Source organism: Protopterus annectens, chromosome 8.part1 (assembly GCF_019279795.1).
Source record: "Protopterus annectens isolate FY-2018-M chromosome 8.part1, PAN1.0, whole genome shotgun sequence".
Taxonomy (NCBI): Eukaryota; Metazoa; Chordata; order Ceratodontiformes; family Protopteridae; genus Protopterus; species Protopterus annectens.
This window is the reverse complement of record NC_056742.1, coordinates 280,054,910-280,064,153: the sequence shown is the minus strand read 5'-3', so window position 1 is coordinate 280,064,153 and position 9,244 is coordinate 280,054,910. Positions and strand designations below refer to the sequence as shown.

The window sequence follows — 9,244 nt, the reverse complement described above, 5'->3', positions numbered from 1 at the left end:
GACAGCATGAACTGTATTTGGCATTATGAATTAAATGCAGCCAACTAAATATGTAATGTTCACACAATTCAGTAATAATCATGAAAAGCACGCCTAAAATGTGTTCTGGATCTCAGTTTTTATCAAGACATTTATGGATTTTAGTTTTCTTTTAAGTTTTCATCCACCAAGTTTGTTCTGTGGCAGCCAGAGACAGATTAAGAAACTCATATGATGAGAAAACGACTGAACTGCTTAATGCCACATGGAACCAATTCAGACAGGAAAACACCCAAAGGAACCTGGGGTACAACAAGGTATGTGTTTTAATGATATGACCTAATACATCATAGAAGCACAGATTTTGATAGTACATACTGATGACATGATCCACTTAGCACAATTTATGGGTAAATCACAGCTTCTGCTTCTTTGTAGGTAATTCCACACCTCAGCTTTCAGCTTCACACGGAAGGTATTCTACTCCATTCATTTCCCAGTACCCACTTTGGATCTAGTTCATTGCTGGGAAACCACAGCACAACAAAGAACTTAGTAAGTGCAAAACAAGAGAAAGTAAAATAATGTTGGAGAGGACCCCGTTCAATGTGGGATAAATGTGTGCATATGTATGTGCAAGCACACACATGACATGCACATCTATGGGTAACCTGAAGGACTGCCAATTTATCTCTGAAATACAGAAAAAAAACTAGAGTACTGAGCAAAAATAACATGCAGGCATACAAAGGATATACATAAAAATCACAGAGATGCACCATCTAGAAACAAAACTGGAAAACCAAGGACTTTGCACCAACATGAACCGAGAAGCATAATCAATGCTAAAAAATCTCAATCATAGCTTATAGTAGGAAAGTCTGCAGGAACAGATGTTTTTTCTGTGGAAGCTTGGAAGTTAGGAGGTAAGAAAGTAATAAACATTTAGCAGATTTTAATTAACAGGATTTTAAAAAGAGGGGAAGCACCAACATCTTGGAAGAAAGCCCAATTAGAAACAGCTTCCCATAGACCAATTTTAAACTGATTAAAATGTGTTTATGATAGATATAGATTACTCTGGTTTTGTGGAGGAGAGGCAAACATCTGACAACTTTAACAGAACAACGATGATCCAGAGGGAAGCAGAATGAGAGAAAATGCCACTGTTGTTAGTGGGTCTTGATGCAAAGAAATCATTCAATAGAATAAGCTGGGATTTTAACAGTAAGGCAATGGAAGCATTTACACTTCCTGATACAATCTTCTTTTTTCGTCTTTTTCTGGTTAGGGGTCGCCACAGTGGATCCCCTGTCCGCTCATGATTGGCAGTGGAGTTTTACGGTGTCGAGTTGCCAGCCCGGCGCCAACCTTCCACAGAAGGCAAACATATGCACTCAAGCCTAGGGCTAATTTAGAGTGTCCAATCCACCTACAGCATGTCTTTGGGATGTGGGAGGAAACCCACGCGACCACAGGGAGGACATGCAGACTCTGCACAGAAGGCACCCCAGCCGAGGATCGAACCGAAGAACCTCTTGCTGTGAGGCGACAACGCTAACCACTGCACCACCGTGGCCATCCACATTTCCTGATACAATAATAAAGTAAATTAGGAGGATATATGAAGGATCAGAGGCCAATGACAGTGGAGTCTGGCTGACCAAATTTGCAAATGACTACAAATTAGTAGCAGTCATAAAATCCCCCTCCAAGTGTTCTCTAGGAAGGGCTGACACGGACAAATAACTTGTCAGAGCCATGGACTAAAACTAAGTGCCAAGAAATGCACAATAGTATCCTTTGGGAAGTCATCCAACCCTAGTAACTATTATACTGAAAACATTCCCAAGAGTCAATCCAGTTGTCAGGGACTTGGGGACACGCACAGCAACCTAACCTTTGAACATCACCTGTCTAAAGTAGGGAAGAAATCATTCTACGTTGCTCAACTTATAAACAAAGGTATGGCATAAAGGTCCAAAGGGGTCATTGTTCCACTGTATTCATCTGGCCTATCAGTGAGTACAATGCCCTCTTCAATATGTATCTAACCAGGCATATTTAACAATTGCAACGTCCACATAGGCTGTTCACTAAAAGAATACAAGGTATTAGTAAAGTACAGTTGTGTACACTTACCATAAATGTATGTTCAAGTGTATTCACTGTTGCAGTCATCACATTTGGGTCATCTGCTTGCAGTAGCCCTCAGTCAGCCTGATTATCAAAGTCTTGGGTCCTGCGTCAGTTGCTGTTTTATCTTGCATGACGTCAGTTAGTCAAGGGTATAAAGTATGCAGCCGACACCATTACATCAGTTTTTCTTCCCCCAGATGTCAGGTGCCCCCTAATGGAAGCAATTAATTAAATATTTAAATATATATATATATATATATATATATATATATATATATATATATATATATATTTAAATATATATATATATATATATATATATATATATATATATATATATAGATATATATATATATAGATATAGATAGATATATAGATATATATATATATACACACACACACACACAAGGTTATACCTCCAACAAAAAAGCAAATACACCAAAAGGCTTTTAAGCATAGTATATGGAGAGTAGAGGTATAGCCAAAAGAAGTCAGGGGACTGGAGGGAGAGTAACCAGGACTGCAACAGTGAATACACTCGAACATCTACATTTATGGTAAGTGTACACAACTGTACTATGTTCTTCATGTTTCATTGTTGCAGTCATCACATTTGGGTAGATTCCCAAAGCTAAGGAAGGGAAGAGGAATTTAGGTAGCATTAGGAGCTTCTATAAGACCCTGCAAGATGGCAGTGGCAAAGCCAGCTCTAGAGTTAGAGAAAATTGGCAAATGGTAATGCTTGGTGAAATACAGAACTTCAGGTAGCAGCTTCTACGATGTCTCTGATAAGGACACCTCTGAGAAAGGCTGTACAGGTAAGATGCAGCCCTGGTTGAATGGGGTCTAATCCCCTGTGGGATAGGTTTTCCATTGTGCTTATAGTAGAAAAGAATGCAATGGCCTATCCACTTAGAAATGGTTTGCTTTAAAATAGCCTTCCCCTCTGCCCCTGCAGCTAATGCCACAAGCAGTTAAGATTTCCTTTGAGGTTTAGTCCTGTCCAAGTAAAATCTAAGTTATCTGTGCACATCTAAGGAGTGCAGTATCAGTTCCCCTTTGTTCTGTGGATTAGAAAAGAAGGTTGGCAAATGAATGGACTGATTAAGAGCCACACTGAATATCACCTTGGGAATGAAAGAGGGCTTTGTCCCGAGGGACACCCTGTCTGCTTGAAAGATGATGAAGGGCTCCACTGCCATAATGGCCTGTAATTCAGATACCCTTCTTGCTGAAGTGATTGCTAAAAGGAAAGCTGTTTTCCAAGAAAGTAATTTTAACTCTGCAGTTGCAGCTGGCTCAAAAGGAGGAAGAGTGAGTTTTTCCAATACAAAGTTAAGGTCCCAGGCTGGGGCTCTCCTGGGTGGTCTTAAGTTTTTGGCCCCTCTGAGGAACTGCTTGAGCAGTGGGTGAGAAAAGAGGGGTGATTCTGTGTTGTAATGAGCTGAAATGGCTGAGGCGTGAATTTTGATGGAGAAAAAGGAAAGGCCTTTGTGAAGCATCTCAGTTAAGTATTGACAAATCTGAGGTAAATTGGGTGCTGCTGTGGCCATCCCTTGAGTTTTGTTCCAGGCACAGAATCTTTTCCATTTTTCAGCATAATATTTTCTAGTACTAGGCCTCATTGCCTCCAAAATGACATCCAACACTTCTTTACTAAGGGATGGTAACGGAGAGATTAGGTAATTAGCCAGGCTGCCAGGTTTAGGGTTTGAAGCTGGGGGGTGCAAAATCTGGCTCTCCTGCTGTGACAGCAGGGTAGGGATCTGAGGCAGGTGCCATGGGGCTAGCTGTGAGACACTGCGCAAGAGGGGGTACCAGTGCTGGCGTGACCAGTCTGGTGCAATCAGTATCATCCTTGGTTTGTCCTGTTTGATCTTTAGTAGTACTTTGGAGAGGAGAGGCAGAGGTGGAAAGGCATAAACTGATAGATTTTTTTCCAGCTGAAGGACACAGCATCCACTTTCCAAGCTTGTTTGTGGGGAGTCCTTGTGCAGAATTTGTCCAATTTGTAGTTCTGGGGGGAGGCAAACAGGTCTATATCTGGGCTCCCCCATTTGTTGATCAACATGTTGAAAGTCTTTGGTTCCAGTTTCCACTCGTGTGGGTCCATGAGATTTCTGCTTAGTTTGTCTGCCAGTGTATTTAGTTTTCCTGGCAGGAATTGAGTCTCTAGATGCACTTGGTAGCTCAAGGCTGTGTTCCACAGAGCCATGGCTAGTCTGCAGAGGGGGTAAGAATGGGTACCCCCCCCTCCTTGTTTATGTACCACATAACAGTGGTGGTGTCCATCTTTACCATTAATTGTCCTGGAAGAATGTGGTCCTTGAAGGCTTTCAGAGCATTCTGTGCAGCTAACATTTTTTTGATTGATATGCATGTGCATTTGACTTGGGTTCCATTTGCCCTGAATGCACTTCCCTGCCAGGTGAGCCCCCCATGCATAGTTTGATGCATCTGTTGTTAGGGTTTGGGCGGCAGGGGGTAGAGTGAATGGTAGTCCCTTGTTTTGGTGGCAGGCCTCTGCCCACCAAAGGAATTCTAACCATAGGCAAGGTATGACAGGAAAAATTGCTTCTAGATCCTGCAAATGGTAACACAATAGGCTTTTTAAATACCACTGTAGTTTCCTCATATGCAGTCTTGCATATGCAATTTAGTAGAATGCATGAGGCCATGAATTCCAAGGCTGGCAGTATTTGTCTTGCAGATAGCAGGGTTTTTGTGGCCACTAGTTTGAAGTAAGTTGTCAAATGAATTTGTTTCTCTGGCATGAGGAAAGCCATCTAGGAAGCTGTGTTCAAGCTTGCTCCCAGGAATATAATTTATTGACAGGGTACCAGATGTGATTTCTTTTTGTTTATGGTGTACCCCAGACAAGCTAACACCTTTTGTACAAATGCCAGATGATTCAGAAGTATGTCCTGGATTTCTGCCTGAATCAGACAATCGTCCAGGTATGGGTATATTTAAATATTTCTTTGCCTGCAAAATGCAATGACTTGAGCTAGGCACTTTGTGAATACCCTGGGCACAGTGGATAAGCCAAAGGGCAGTGCAGAGAACTGATAGTGCATGCAGCCTGTTTTGAAGCGTAGGTATTTTCCGCAAGATTCCCTCATTGGGATATGCAGGTAGGCTTCCTTTAAATCCAGTGTTGCCAATCAGGCATCTTTGCCTATCATGGGAAGCAACTGGTGAAGAGTTAGCATCTTGAATTTTGGAATCGCCAAAAAGGTGTTTAGGATAGAAAGGTCCAGGATAGGACACCATGAGTTGTCTTTTCTGGGTACCAGGAAAAGTCTTGAGTAGAAACCTTGTCCCTTTTCCTCTTCTGGTACAGTCTGAATAGCCTTTAATATTAACAGAGGGAGTACTTGCTTTTGAGCCTCTGTCCACTGATTTGGGGGTAGATCTGGCCAACCGTTTGGCATTGGTAATGTGTGGAAGTGAAATCTGTATCCTTGGGAAACTATGTTTAAAACCCATTTGTCCTGGGTAATGAGTTCCCAGTGTTTTCCTTGCAGAGCAATCTTTCCCCCGAAAGCAGCAGTCAGTTGAGAAGTGCTTGGAAGTTTTAAAGTTAAGTCAATGAGACAGCTTACCATAGGGGAGAGTCTTACTACTCCCCGATTTGGAAGTGGGAATCCCCCACTGCTTAGTCCTGTGCGTACCCTGGGAATGAAGAAGTCTGAGTGTTCTGCTGGTTCTGGGTTTGAACTGAGAAGGCCTGGAAGAGGCAGGAAAGGACCAGTTTTTTTGAGGGCCAATGCCTACTAAATCTTGTAGGCTGCACTTGTAAGAAATCTTTTAACAGTTTGCATACATTTAGCTTTTTCCTCCATCTTTTTAAGAACAACTTCTGCTTTGTTGCCAAACAGGCAGTCCTGATTTAAGGGAGCATCCAGCAATTTAGTTTTAGCATGATATGGCAAAGATTGCTCCTTAAGCCAAGCATGCCTTCTAAGTACAGACCCGGTGACAGCAGCCCTGCAAGATGCCTCTAGTGAATCAAAACCACATTGCAAAGTATGTTTTCCACTCTGTTCAGCAGAATGCATTAAATCCTGTAAATCCTTATTTTCAGCACAATCAGGAATCAACATAATTTTCTGTTTAAGCAATCCAATAATATGCTGCTGATACTTTAACATATGAAGCTGGCAATTTAAGGCCTTGATGGCCAAGGTTGCAGAGGTGTATACCTTCTTACCCCATCTATCCAGTACCCTGGAATCTCTGTCAGAGGGGGTAGGATTTTTGGCAGTAGTAGCCTTAATGCCCTTGGGTCCCTGTGAAATGGTCTCAGGATCCACAGTAGGATTTTTAAAAAAGAACTTGTGAGAATCAGGAACCCTGTAATATCTATCAGGTTTTCTGGGAGCACTAGGTAAAGAATCAGAGGCCAAGCTAGATTCCGAAAAGGCATCGTCAACAATGTCCAGCACAGGAGGGATAGCTAAAGGCCTGTGTTGGGGCAGGAGTAAGAAATCTCTAAGCCTCATTTTAGAATCAGAGTAATCCTGGGTTTCCCCAGTGAAAATGCTCCCTAAGAGTATGCAAGTTTTCACCAAAAGAAAAATCCTCTGGGGGAGAAGCAGAGGGAATAGAGTCCTCTGCATCAGAATCCTCATAGGTAGATAAGGGTAAATCCTGGTCCTCAGAGGAGACAGAAATTTCAGAATCCTGGTCAGAAGTATCATAAGCAAATTCAGTCCTAGGTCTCTTAGAGGGGAAAGGTTGGCTTCCCCTGATTAAAGTAATAAAGTCTTCTGCCATTCTTATCATTTGTTTTTTTAGGCATAGAGTGCTGACCATGCGGTCTGGGCGTCGGTTTCCTAGGTATGGTTCGAGCTTTAGACCTTGAAGAAGAAGATGGCATAGGTTTAATATGCAAGTCAGTAGGCCTGAATACACCCTCAGAAGCCGGTTGATGCACAGCAGCTCCGGACTCATCCAAGGTAGAGACATCCGCAGGTTTCCCAGTTGAAGCATCTCGCAGCATACTGGACTCCGAATGGGTACCAGTAGAGGCCTGCGAATCTGAAGTAGCGGGTATCAGGGGCTGCAAAAGCACCTCACTGAGTACCGGCGAATTGGCGACTAGCTTAGGAGAAGTGTTGTCGGCAGCTTTGGACCTAGGCAACCTGTCTCTGTCTGTATCTTAGCATTTCTCCGGAGTGTGGGTAGTCGGGTGGCTTACCGAAGACATATCTGGATAATTGAACCTAGTACCAAAGTATTTAGAAGCAAAAATATACCAACAACGAATAGTTTGTGGTTTAAATAAGGCACAAAACTGACAGCGAGGTACGTCGTGGTCAGGGCCTAGGCAAGGAATAAAATACAAATGAAAATCTTTATGAGATATTTGCTTTCCACAAGAAATACAATTATTAACTTTTACTGACATCGGTTTAGAGCAAGAAAAAGTTTCCCCAACGGGGTACTTAGCTTTAGTTGAAGATTTCGGTTCTGAAACTCTAAAAATGAAAATTTCAGGAGTCAGCCGACTGGCACTTGTGAACAACAACTGCTTTGGGCACCGCACGGCAAGAAAGACTGATGTAATGGCGTCGGCTGCATGCTTTATACCCCTGACTACCTGACGTCACGGAAGATGAGACAGCAACCGACGCAGGACCCAAGACTTTGATAATCAGGCCGACTGAGGGCTACTGCAAGCAGATAACCCAAATGTGATGACTGCAACAGTGAAACACGAAGAACATCATGCCCTTTGCAAACTGCCTCAATGCCCCTTATCTCTGTATTCTGTCTCCTACTGACTGCTGAGGAGAGATCTTTGCCTGGCATACCTGGCACTGTCAGACCCCACCCTGATGGACCGCCGCTTGGATAGCTGCAAAACAAACCATGCCAGAATTACCAGTTCTAAAGATTTAAACCTTACTTGTGATATAAATAGGACCTGCTAGAGTGAGAGAGACAGAGAACGGCATGTATCCCAGACACTACTTCTCGATAACAACCTCGCCATTCATATGGCGCAGAGTTCCTCCCTAACCCAATTCAAGTGTAGCTTGAACATCTGGATGGGGAACAGGAAATCCATCCCTGGTTTGGCACTTATGTCTCAAATAGGCACAGGGAGTTGGTAAATGTCCCATCTCCCAGACCCCTGCTTGTAGATGTTTCATCTCACAAGCCCATGCTTATACTTATCAAGGGTACCAGAACATATCAGAGATTTAGGATGCATGACTATGCTTAAAAATGTCATAGTGGTCATTATCTAGTACACACCTATGAACCTATATGAAACAGACCTTATCTGATAAAAATAAGTTATGTACTCACCATAACGTTCCATCTGAGTAGGTACTTCATTTGTCTGCAACCTGTGGGTATCAGATCCAATCTCAGATCGGAGCCGGCAGCTCTCCAAGCTACAAGATCCAAGCTCCTAGCTCCTCCCCCCTACCCATAATCCCCTGCTATGTGCTACATTACCTCAGATCGAATTTTTTTGCCTCTTACACAACTCCTACCTTCGATAGAGGAAGTAACACCAGATAAACTGTCCTAAAGCAGAACAAGACCTCTTTGGTGATCTGGAATCCCGAAAGGTTCGGGGGATGGCAGGGGGGGTCGGTTGCAGACAAATGAAGTACCTACTCAGATGGAACGTTATGGTGAGTACATAACTTCTTTATCTGAAGTAGTTACTTCATTTGCTCTGCAACCTGTAGGACAGAGTCCCCAGCTACCTAGGGAGAAATCCTGGGCGGCCTATGGAAGGATATTCCGAAGCACCACAGAGCCAAAGGAAGCCCTACCTCTCGATACCATATCCAGCTTATAATGAGAAATAAACGTATGTGAAGAGGACCAGGTAGCTGCAGAGCATATGTCATCCAAGGGGATCCTAGACCAGAAGGCTGCAGAGGTGGCCACAGCCCTCGTAGAGTGAGCAATTCAGTAGGAACCGGTTTGCCTGCAGATAAGTACCCGTGGACTATGCACTGACAAATCCAATTTGCTACAGTCACTTTGGAAATGGCCTTACCCATGGCCGATTTAGCAAATGACACGAACAACTGGTCCGACTTGCGAAAATCCTTAGTCCTGTGCAGGTAGAAACGCAGTTGTCTGTGCACATCCA

General features: G+C 43.2%; 1 protein-coding gene across 1 annotated transcript in view; it reads right to left on the bottom strand.

The window, feature by feature from the left end:
- The window catches only part of ANKRD27 (ankyrin repeat domain 27), a 1,716,109-nt gene that overhangs the window by 1,485,304 nt on the left and 221,561 nt on the right, over positions 1–9,244 (bottom strand). The window lies entirely within an intron of this gene.